The sequence below is a fragment of the Otolemur garnettii genome, unplaced genomic scaffold, assembly GCF_000181295.1.
Source record: "Otolemur garnettii isolate 467f Iridium unplaced genomic scaffold, OtoGar3 scaffold00012, whole genome shotgun sequence".
Taxonomy (NCBI): Eukaryota; Metazoa; Chordata; class Mammalia; order Primates; family Galagidae; genus Otolemur; species Otolemur garnettii.
The window spans coordinates 26,164,177-26,176,786 of NW_003852407.1; positions in this window are offsets into that span (position 1 = coordinate 26,164,177).

Genomic DNA, 12,610 nt, shown 5'->3' on the forward strand with positions numbered 1-12,610 from the left:
CTGCTCCAGCTCCTGAGTTTACTGCTACGCAACCAGAGGTTGCAGACTGGTCAGAAGGCTGCAGGTGCCCTCTGCACCTACTCAGTAATTTCCCACTGAAAACTGGAGAGCCCAGCCTGCCCCTGAAGACTGGTCTGCAGCTCCCACTGCTCAGGCCACTGAATGGGTAGGAAGAACCACTGAGTGGTCTTAAGCTGTTCTTGCACAAGCTCCCAAACAAGATGGAAATAAAGTTGGAGGAAAATAAACATCAGTTTAAAAATAAAAAGAAAGTGAGGGGTGGGAGAGAGGAAAAAATAAAGAAGCCCTGCTCTGGAAAGTGGGGACAGAAATCTTCAGCCAAAGGTTCAGAACAAATATCTCAAGACAGGTTATGCAGGAAGCACAGAGTTATTGCCAAGGTCAGCGTTGCATACGGGGTTGGGCCAGGCAGCTTAGGAGACAGGGTGGTGCCTCTGAAGTATTGTTGCTCTTCCCCAGGCCCTTGCACAAGGAGGAAGGGGACTAAGGGACGATGTCCCTGGCCATGGGTCTCCTCCAGACATGGATTCTGCACGCTCAGCCCCAGGGACTGGTGGAGGTTCATGGAATGGTTGCATCTGGATTGGAGGGAGTAGATAGAGATCAACGCAACCTGACCCTACCCTCACAAGTTTGTGGTGGTGGAGAGAATCTTGCTGACGCTGAGTGCAGGTACGAAGTTGTCCGCCTACGAGGGATGTGGGCTGCCTTGTTACCCACTTCCATACTCAGTACATTGTACCATTTGGAACATTGGTCCTCCAAGGTACTCCATATGCAACGCAATCTGTGGTCAAGTTTGACTTGGAAATGTAATGTTTGCTTGAGAAAATGATAAGAACAAAGCTATCATCCCCTCACAGCTGGGGGTTCCTTGGATGCACGTTTTAATCCTGGCTCTTGCATTGATTAGACTTCACATGGCCAACTTTATATTTTTGTTTCTGGAGAGCTCTGTCAGGAAGCTTGTTGTGTTATACTCTGTCAACCTAGCAATCAATTCAGTGCTCTGTCCGATGCTTTTCCTTACCTCCCCTCTCTCTCACTCCAGACACATACACTCACATACATGCCTCCCTCCCCCAAGTGTTAACCCGTGGGATTCTGAGTGAACTGCTGTCTCTTTCACAACTGCTCATTGACAGAGATGTCAATGGCTGCTGGGCTTTCAAATCTAAAGCAATCTGTTCCTTACTCTTGGGCCACCCTCTTCTCCTGCTCCCTATACCAAATAATTCTGAAATCTCACCCCAGACTTGTCAGCCTCTACTCAGCCTTCAGAATGTGCAGAATGGTCTGGGGAGGGGCAGAGTGCACCAGACTTTAAGACAGGTGCTACGGCCAGGTCACTTAGGTCCTCTGACATCAGGGTCCTCCTCTAGAAGATATGGACAATGATTTATCCTGGTAACAAATGTCATTTGGGTAATGTCTCACTCTGTTGTGGGCTGCTATAACAAAATACCACAGACTGGATGGTGAAAATTTATTGCCCACAGCTCTAAAGGCTGGGAAGTCCAGGATCAAGGTGGCAGTACACTCCGCCTGGTGACCCTGCTTTCTGGATCACAGCCAGCACCTTATTGCTGTGTCCTCATGTGATGAAAGAGGCCAATGAGCTCCCTTGGATCTATTTTATTGGGGCACTAATTTCATTCACAAGGGCTCCATCCTCATGACTTAATCCTCTCCCCCAAGCCCCACTTCCTAACACCATCAGGGCTTAGGGTTTCAACTCATGAATTTGAGGGGGTACACAAACATTCAGACCATAGCAAGTATCTCTGTGCCGGGTATCTTAGTCCTAAGGATACAATAGAAAACAAGATAAACAAAGTCCCCACATTCATGGAATTTACATTCCTTTGGGAGGAATGAATATGGCAGCACACATCTCTTGATATTGTTGTGAGGTTAGTGAGACCACCTGTCATTTCAGTAACCCATCATCTCATTTAATCCACGTCTAATATTATATCTTTTCTATAATAAGCACACAGTAAATATTAGCTTTTGTGATGATTATTACCACCACTTCCTGAGTTTGCCCAGTTTTAAATTCCCCCATAACCTTAAAACTTTTCCTCATCCACTCCTACTCTTACTTCCTTAGCAAATTAAATAGTTGTGATCCTCAAAGCAACTGGTGGCAGGTGAGACCAGACCTTCCACTGTGCCCATGACATTGGCACTCTGCTCCAACCTCCCAGACAAGAGGGAAGAGTTTGTCCTTTGACAGCTGGAAGGAAGGGAAGACAGGAACCTTGAGCTCTGAATTGGCTCCAGAACACTAGAAATCACTGTAAGGATGATGGAAGCCAGAGAAACTCTTCTTCTGAAGTTTGAGTAGCTGTCTGCACCACTGGAGATGGAGCCATGGATTCCAACCAGAAAGAGATGATAACGAGACCGGGCCAAGCTTATGGGGCTGGACAGAGGCAGCACAGGTTTTGAACTTGGGGTTCTAAGATTGCAGGGCTTTTGTTAGGCTGCCTCTCCACACCCTCCCTACATGGCCCACTCTTCCCAGATCAAGTGCATTGTCTCCCTGAAGCCCCCTTAGTTGTGTTGGACTCAGTGGCTTCTTCTTCTGTGATCTGCAGACACCCCCCCCCCAATCTGGTTTATGGAAAAGTACTTTAACAGACATTTAAGCAGTGCAAAATAAGGCAAAAAGGTTCTGCTAAAATAAAGATGTCCCAAGGCATTGTGGCTACAAGGAGCAGGGGAATAGGGTAAACAAATATTACCAAGGGCAACTGCTGTTTCTGGAAATGTATTTCAGCTGAGGGGCAAGGAGAACAATGAGGACAATCTGGTCTCTAACCCCTATGTGGCTTTTGGACTGAGCTTGAGCCCAGTGCTTACATGTATAAGAACTAGAAACTGACAGAACTGTGACTTTGAAAGTCTTTCACATTTGAGGCAAAAGTAAACACCAGAAACTACTCATGGGAGACTCTGAGACTCCGGACCTAAGCAGTTTCCTTGGGCCCAAACAGTGCATGACCCTGATACAGGAGCTGGCCACCCCATCTCCTCCTCTGTTTGGAGCTGCCCCGCTTCTCTCTGAGATCTACAGATCTAGAACAACTGGGCTGGCCACAGTGGCAGCAGTGAGCCTTCCCTGAGTGTCCACACAGGCCCTGGACTTCTTCATAGGAAGCAAGCCAAAAACATATAGTGAGTACCATATAGACTGTCAGTGGCCACAGTGAGTGCATCCTTCAGGTGGTACTATGTACTACAGAATAATTGGGGACCAAATGTCTTCTTGGGAGGGAGGAAGGGATGCTGGTATATATAATTTAATCTTAAAAAGTTTACATTTCTTTGTGTTTTAGTACCTGCAAGCAAGGCTAAGAGGATTTAAAAATATTTCTTTCACTCCATTCGAGAGGAATTGGAGATTCTTCTATTATCTAAAGCTAATATCCCATTTTTGTCCTGGATCTTGTCCAAAACACACTGTTAGCAAACTAGTAAAAAATAACTCAGATCTGCATGGCTCCAAAGCCATCCCTGCATGGAACAGTACTTGCCAATCTTTGCTCCATGTGATGTATTTATGGTCCTGCCCTCCCATTAGGTCAGGAGCCCCTCATGACAGAGGATCTGGAGCATTACTCTGACTACAGTGTCTTGATTGCCACACGTGCTCAACAACTTAATGAGGCAGGACTTGACCTGAGTTGTAAAGAATGGGTAAGACTAAGATGAGTGGAAGCTGCTAATCAAGGTTCCCCAAACTTTCAGAATGCATCAAAATTGTCAAGAGGGCTTAGAAAATGCATGTTCCCAATTTAGACCCCATGAGTCCTCCTGGATTCTGGGACCTTCATTGTTAACAAGCATGGCCAAGGATGCTGATGGTCAATCCACAGAAACACTTCCACAAAACTTTCCCCAATTTATCTGGCCTTTCCTAGGCTCCCTTTCCTCTGACATCGCTCATCACTCCTGTCTGTACCACACATGATGAAATACTTTCTTACATTGTTTTTCATGCTTCAATGGCATATCTCTCAACCCTTCTGGGAGTGACCCCAATTAAAAGCCTTCTTATTTCTCTGGCCTTCTTAACATCATGTCCGTGCTTCTGAGTCACACACTCTTGGTACTCAGCAAGGTTTATGCTCAGGCCTCATCTGCTCCACTAGCTCTGGCCATCTGAAACTCTAAATGAAGGAGAAATTGTTCATGGTCATGAGCACTTGTAGTGGATGTCCTGCTGCTCCGATGAGATCCTGCCTGTGAGCACATGAGATGTCTTCTGCCTACCACACACACCTGTGTGCTGCCCAGAAATTGTCCTCCACTGATAGAAGCTCCCTCACCAGAGGTCATACCTCCTCTCTGAAGATAGGAAGTCAGTGCAAGGGGATGAAAGGCAAAGTTCCCTTTGACTGTGAAGGCCTTGGAAGGGCCATCAGCTCTGGAGTTCCCATGGGTCTCTGAAGGGCCATCAGCTCTGGAGCTCCCATGGGAAGGGCTAGGCTCTCTGCTGTGTTAGGTTGGCCAAGCCAACCCCATCTTGAACTGAAAAGCCATTCACTGAGACTGTGTTACAGGTAGTCCTAACTCAGATCAGAGAGCCATACTGTAGACTCAGCATGTCCTTGCACCAGCCCCGTTACAGACCTGTGAGAAATATGTTGACACTCTGATAAGCTGAGCCCACCAGGAGAGTCCCTATAGCAAGATAACTTCTTAGATGCCCTGATAAAAAACAACAGTTTAGTGGTCCTTGATAGAAACCAGCTGCTGTTCAGCCTTCCATAAAAAGAACTGCCACCCTCCCTAACACTACTGACATCTCCTTAGATTTCAGCCCACTTGTATCCCAAGTGTAATATAAACTTCCCTGCACATTTGTTACATTTGGTCTTATGTGGTATGATCTGATACCTCGTTTTACCTATCATGGTGTAAGTCAGCTCCTCCCTGAGCCAGGTCCCACCTCCTTTGGAGGACTTCCTCAGAGAGCACCCCAGGGCACCCATCTATCGCCAATCCCAGAACTTTAGGGTTTATTTCCTGGGGAATTGGGAACTGCAACCCACCAGATTGCATGCTGGTCACCAAGCTAGGTGTTTCATAGGCAGGATCTCTGCCATCACCAAATTCAAAAGGTAGATCCCACCTCTTTAACATAGCTTAGGTTACTGGCACTCAGAGAGGGTGATAAATTTGTCAAAGGCCACAGAGATGATAAGTGCAGCATCACAACACAAATCCAGACCTGATTGGCTCCAAAGTTCTTTCCGTCACACCATGAAAGCAACATCTCCTTGGATTCTCTCTTTTAATCCCTTCAGGATTTTTATAATAGTAAATAAATATTTGCCATGGAAATAGTAAAATAAAGGATATATGTTAAAGGTCTGCAGGGTATGTAACTCACGTGTTTGTGAAATTTTCTTTCTAGCTTAGTATCGTGCTAGGGACCTCACTCAATCAGTGTTACCAATTATCCTGATGTCTTTGGCTCGTAGAGCCTTAGAATGGTATTTTTGACCCCATGAAATACCAATCGGCCAACAACCTAGTTTCCTTTTGTCTTTGCCTAATTGTATTTGAAGCTGAGGGTCTATGCAAATGTATATGAAGGCTTTTATTTAAACCCAAAGGTGTTATACTTCAACCTTCTTTATACATCAGGACCAGGAGCACCTGTTGTTCAGATGTATACAACTTATCAAGATGCTCTACCGCCTTCATCCAAAGTCGACCACACAACCACATAACCTCAGGCTTGTTACTAGGGACAGGGGTTCAGAGAATGCACATGGAGTCGGAGCAATCTCTGGAGATGCTACCCAGGAACACACCTATCTATGGCTGCATCTACTCCTGATCACTACCTGGTAGGACAGTCTGTTCATTCTGCTTAGGCTCGGAAAGGAAGACTCCATACCACACCGTGATTATGGATTCCACATTGGGCTTTATTAGATCACGAGGGATCTGTTATTATCTGTAATTTGCTTGGTGTGCACATGGGCGATTTCTTAAATTATTCAGGGTAGTTGGGAGAACATCTTCAGTTGAAGCTCTATCGTGTCCACTTCTACGGAGGATACTGTCAGATCTGAGGCAGTTCTACATACTTGAGGAATGTTAAGTGGGTCTCTCAAATAGGTGTGGGCAGCTACTCTGCCAGCTAATGAGGCAGCCCAGAAATTGAAGAACGCTTGATAGCAGGGACGCAGGTAGTACTGGCCCACGAGGGGAAAGAGGCATGTGACTTGCTGAGATGTTTGTTCAAAACAATTTCCCATTAATACAGCTTCTGCGCAAGCTGAATGGAAAAGCGGGGTTTCTATGGTATCTCCAGGTTATTTCTTCGTCTATCCTCAAAATGAACTACACTCCCGTCTTAATGAAAATGCTACTCAATTACTATGATTTTATTAACAAGACAAGTGTAGCTATTTAGTGTGTAACAATGCAAGAGTTATAATTCCAAGGGGGTTGTCAGATGCTAATTTGGAATTCAGAATGCAAAGCAAAAGTTTTATTAGCCTCTTTTCTGAAAAGGATACTTCCACTCCTTACTGCAATAATATTTGGATTTGGTGCATGGTTGGTTAAAGTCGTAAATGTTGCCACAGTCGTCAGTACATCGTAAACCCATGAAAAATCCAGCAGTTGAGAATCGTTTAAACTAAACTTTAATCTTTGTCCGCAAGAAGCATATTACATTATGCGCCCACGATGTCTCTTTCCTTTCCATTTGGATTCTAGATTGTCACAGAATAAAGTCAAAAAGACCCATTGCAGGTCTCCCAACCATGAGTTAGGCTTGAGCAGAGGAAAAGGGGAAAAATTGTAATTGGGTGTGAGATTAAAATTTTAAATCTGATTATACTGAACTTTTTAATAATTGAATGTGAATCTTAACTATCAAAATGGGAGTTTTCCTACCATTGAAAGTGACTTTGAAGACATTGGCTCTCTCAGGGAACCCACAGAGATACAGCAGAGGGATCTTTGCCCTGTGTATTAGGAAGGGATGGTTGAGGAAAAATGAAGTTGTTTCCTGTTTGTGCCCTACTGAATTTGTTGCATTTAATATACAAGTTATAGAAAGCAGATTCAATACAATATTACAGAAATTTCCTTAATAACTTCTGTGTGTGGAGTTTAATGCCAGGAATACTGTGAGATAATAAAAGATAAGAAATACCTATCACAGCCCTTATGGAAGTTAAAAATGGAAACATATTCGTAAGTAACTACAATTAAAGTTCATAAGAACTCTACCTAGGAAACCAAGACATATTTTAACAATATTTAGTTATGTGTCTGGCTCTCAAGGGCAGTTTGAGAAATGTCCATGTTTGAAAACATTGGAATTTGTGTAGGATCCCGTGGTTAATGGATAAAATAGTAAAAAAACCTCCCAATCTGGTTCCAACTAATCTAATATGTAATACAAAGTAAAAAGAAATCACAGTCATAATAAAATTATAAAGTAGTTCGAGTTCCTAGAAGAAGGTTTAAGAAACTTTCAAAGAGTTGATCTTGACCTTGAAAGATTTTAGCAAATAGAGAAGAGTAGGTAGGACATTGAGAAAACAATGTCCTCAGGGTCTCTATTGTCTTCTGAATGAACATGTTGAACTAGGTCCTTATTGTTTCTGAGCAAACAGTCCAAAGGATCTCTCTGTATGAGAACACTTGCAAATCCTCCCTAATAGACAGAAAATACCAGTTAAGATCCAACATCACTGGTATTCTTCGGTCTCCCCCCAGCAAGCTCACTGTGTCTGCTCCTTCCTGCCACAGGAATCTCTGGAAGAGCTTTAGCTGTGGATCAGGCTCCAATATCTGAGTTTTCAATAGATCCTGAAAAAATTCAATTTGTTTTAGATCACATTTCAAGCTATCACAGAATCGTCCCGCTGCCTTTTCTCTATTCTAATCCTCCAACTTAAATTCTTGTCATTTTTTTCCTGAATGCTGATGTCTTTTCGGACACCTTTCTTCTGAAATCTGTGGAATTTATCTGTCCTTATGAATAGAGCCACAAAGGATTTGAGAGAGAAATCTAATCAGATTGTGAACTCCTGGAGAAAGAGTCCTTTGCTATTTAACTCCATTGCAGAGTTCCTAGTGCATTGCCTGAACACGTGTTTAACAAAGGTTTTTAAATTAATGGATTAAACTCCACTGCTGAATGGGAATGATTAATCACGGTAACTAATAAGAGACTCTACCGGATATGTTTCAGCACAAGAGCTTTGTACATGCGGAATAATTTTTAGAATGCTCATAAGTAACTTATGAATGTTTGAGGGTCTGCAAAGTTGTTTTGGCTACCCCACAAGGTCAGAGCACCTCATAAAAATGATTGATGGTCTCTGCCTTCCGCTAAGCCGACAGCCCTCATCTCACACTGCAGTTTATGCTTGCTGACCTCACATTCCGCAGCCGACCTGGAAGGGCCGTGTTTCTGTGAGCTCTGATAAGCCCCCGGAAAACTTCACTCAGAGGCAGGCAGAAGGGGTCCACTCGAGCCAGCTGGCCCGCCCCCGCGCCTTCCCCAAACTTCCCCAGATTCGATCACGTTGTGCGTGACAGACAACAACACTAATCTCTTCGGGAACACCCCAGAACACTGAGCTCATCTGTGCTTCTAGGCTGGATTTTGCAGAAAATGGGAGATGGCACCCAACCCCCTCTGGCGTGCCAAGAGTGTGGCTGGTCTATGTGATACCCAGGCAGCTGGCACATGCCGGCATTCTCTGGGGCCACACAGAGGCTGGTGAATGGGGCTGGGCTCTCTGTGGGGACATGCAATCTGCATTACAATATGTGCTCCACTGCTGTGGGGAAGGATTTTACTGTAGCCCAACACTTTGTACAGGACGCCATTGGGCACAGGAGCCAGCATCTCTAAGATTTCCGGTTTAGTATCCACCCATAGGTCTTAAATCTAGAAACTCGCCTAAAGAGCCAAGAGAACCAAACACATGGACAGCGTGTGAGAGTGTCTTAGTGGTCAGACTTTTCCCTGCCCCTAAGAAAGGTCCCTGAATGTGCCCAAGGAATCCTGTGCCCCATTTGTAAAATGGCAGTCTCCTTGCTAATTGACAGGACTGCGAATGGCGTGGCACTTTAAATTACCTTGGCATTAATTGCCTGGACAGGTTGTTCACTCAAATTGCCCTGGCTCGCTAATAACCTGAACGGGCTGGTGCTTTAAATGACCATGGCACTAATGGCCCAGGCTGGCTGCTATTTCACATCATCCTGGCACTAATGGCCTGGAAAGGGGGCTTGCTTTGCAGATTAACGAGTGTCCTCCAAATGGCAAAGGATTATGGAAAAAGAAAGAAAAACAAGCATTTGCAAGAGAAATACAAAAGAAGTTTGACCTCTTTCTTGCCCAGTGTTAGGTGTCTTGTGAGTAGGTCTGAGGCACCAGCCTTCTCTGAAGAATATTACACTTCCAAGTATCTCTTTACCTTCCACACTAATTCCAGGCCACCGTCACTTTTTTTTAACTTTAAAAAATATTATATGCAGGGGCGGCACCTGTGGCTCAAAGGAGTAGGGCGCCGGCCCTATATGCCGAGGGTGGCGGGTTCAAACCAAGACCCAGCCAAAAACTGCAAAAAAAATAAAAATAAAAATAAAAAATATTATATGCCGTTCACTGAAGAAGAAACACTCCCCTCCCCCAGCCATAGTGTCTCTAGTGGCTGTTCATTCCTATCCCCATGTCATTACTTACCAAGCATTAATTGCTGTATTCATGTTCTTCTATGTGTAAGGTCTGAGTCAAGTCCTTGGTGGGCGAGATATGGAGTTACACGCCCAACCTCTAGAACAGCGGTTTTCAACCTGTGGGTCGTGACCCACAGGAACTGTATTAAAGGGTTGAGGCATTAGGAAGGTTGAGAACCACTGCTCTAGAAGCTCCTGTTTAAGTGGGAAGCAGAGAGCCATTCGCACATAATTGTGTTGCAAAGTGACTACCTCGATTTGTGCTGCCCCAAGGTGATGCACTGAGGGGTGAAGGAAGCTTGGAGGCCATGGGAGTCTGCCAGGCTAAATGGGCTGCGAAAAGGGTGCACTAGAAGCAACTCTTAAGAAGACAATAGAATGAGTTCCTCAAGACAAGAAGGCCTTGAAGGAGAAGAACAAACACAAATGCGGAAGTCATGAAAAGGCATATTTGTAAACCCACTGCTCAGGAGCCAACTCTCAGGAGACAAGGTTGGGAAGGTCAGCTGAAGCTAGACGGCCAGTCTTTCTGGGAAAACAGAACAGAATTTGAGAAATATTTTTGAGATGAAACCTCCTGGATCCACGGACTGTAGGACTGATTGCCCATGAGTTTGAGAAGGAATCGTTGAGGGTGGCTTCCAGCCTCCTGGTATTGATGACCTGGCATATGGTGTCACACTTCACAGAGTTGAGGTTTACAGGGAGGGACCAACCAAGGTGGCAGAGGAAGGACAAGAGTGTGTGGTTTTTTGTTTTGTTTTTTTTTTTGGAAAAGATACTAGGTCTTTGTTTATCTCTGTTAACGGCATCCACCCATCCATTGCATGCCTGGAGCAAACACAGTGCTGAAGGCATTGTGAGAGCGGCATACTTCACAAGGGCACGCTTTGGAATTCATCAAGAGGACCGCCCTCACCATGCCAGGCAGGATTTAGATCCCAAACCACATCGGCCCAGAGGGTTTGCCCACAGTTAACAGGAATAAGGCAGCAAATGGAACAGGATTCCCCTTTCTCTCCTTGGTGCTCCATTCTAACTTATTTTCCTGGCAATCTGAACTGAACAGTCGTTCTCAGTGGGTAGTTTATAGGGAGGAGACTTACTGAAAGTCTAAATGTAACAATATATTCCAACAAGTGAAACAGAAGTTTAGAACGATATTTTTGTTTGTTTTTCACACATTTGTGAGACTGACTGAATAAATGTTAAGAGTGATTCTAGGAAAATAAATGTCTCTTAGAGAGATGACTAAATGCAAATGAAAAGGGGTTAATGGAGAACCTATCACTTCAAAGTGCCATGCGAGGCACTGCGGGGAATGCAGAAATGAATAAAGTGTGGTCCCTGCTGTCAAGGAATTGAGTGTTTCAGGCTGGGTGGCAGTCGCTGCACATTGTATTTAAAGCTGCTCTATAATGTGAAAGCTGGTCACAATGACCAGCCTCTGCAAAGTGAGATATAAATGCTTTCCTTTGTAGAAACCGTGCCTCCTTTTGGAGGGAAAGTTGTCCTTTCATCCAACCATCAATAGACATAATGTTTGCTAAGTGTCAGGCACCTGGCCGAGCCCGGCAGGAGGTTTAAGATAGTAAGACGTGGATCCTGACCTCCAAGGCTTTACCTGTGAACATCCAAAGCCCCTTAATGTCTGAGGAAAGGTATAGCAACCTCGATATTTTTTGTTAAAATAAACTCTCCTAGGATGTCTCTTAACCCAAATAATGATGCTTAACAAAGACTCATAGAGTTTGGACCTAGAAGAGAGCTTGGAAGTCCACTAATCTCACAGCCCTTTATTAAAAGCCCACCTGGAGAGATTAGATGTCTGCCCCAGAACACACAGGTGGTTACTGGCAAATCCAGAACTGGGACCTAGGCCATCCTCCTTCCTCACCTGGTGCTGGTTATACGTGGGGAGCCTATCTCTGGTATCAGCAGACGTAACAAAGCAAAACCAAGTTTAAAGACAAACAGGAGTGTCATGAGCTATTCTTTGAGAACAATCCAGAATTTGCTAGGTTTTTCTTTAGGAAAACAGATATGTAACAGTCTCTCACTATGCACATGTGTTTGCCAATGTCATTAATGGCACCCATAGATATGTAAAAAGAAAATCTTCCTGCAAAAGTAGGAAGTATCAGACCCTGTAAAGTTCCATTAGTGCCAAAACCAATGAGAAGGCAAGTAATTACAAGTAGTCGCCATGGATTTTTCTTCCAACATAACATGAAAAGGTAATGTGGCCTTTTTCTTTAAAGCATCTGTAAGATGCTAACACCGCCTGGCCTTTAGTGTGCCACTTGTCACTCTCCCAACCACCCTCATCTCCTTCAAAAAGGCTTCCCTGACTCGTTCTAGGCCAGAGGTGTCCAACTTTGTGGCTTCTCTGGGCCACATTGGAAGAAGGAAAGTTGTCTTGGGCCACACAAGAAATACACAAACACTAAATAAAGCTAAAGAGCAAAAATGAAAAGAGAAAAGAAAAGGCCGTGCATAATTTTTGGAATTCATGATGTTTAATGTTATCTAGAAGTCAGCTAAGTGTTCTTCTTTGATAATTAAGGTACTTCCACACCGCGGTGGCACCTTACACTTCACCTCAGATAAGCAAAAGAATCCTCTTAATTATTCAGTAGACCAATTACAGAGTCTTTTAAAATCACTGGCAGGTCCCAAATTTGCAATCACTAATCTGAAAAGTGTATTTACCTAAGTAATAAAATATCTGGGGGGCTTTTTGATAGTTTTTATTATAAAGGAAAAGTGGGCAACATAAAACTAGTGGGGTCTTGGACATCGTATTTGAGAAACTAATGCATCAGTGTCTGGTTCTATGGGATTAGTTGCCATT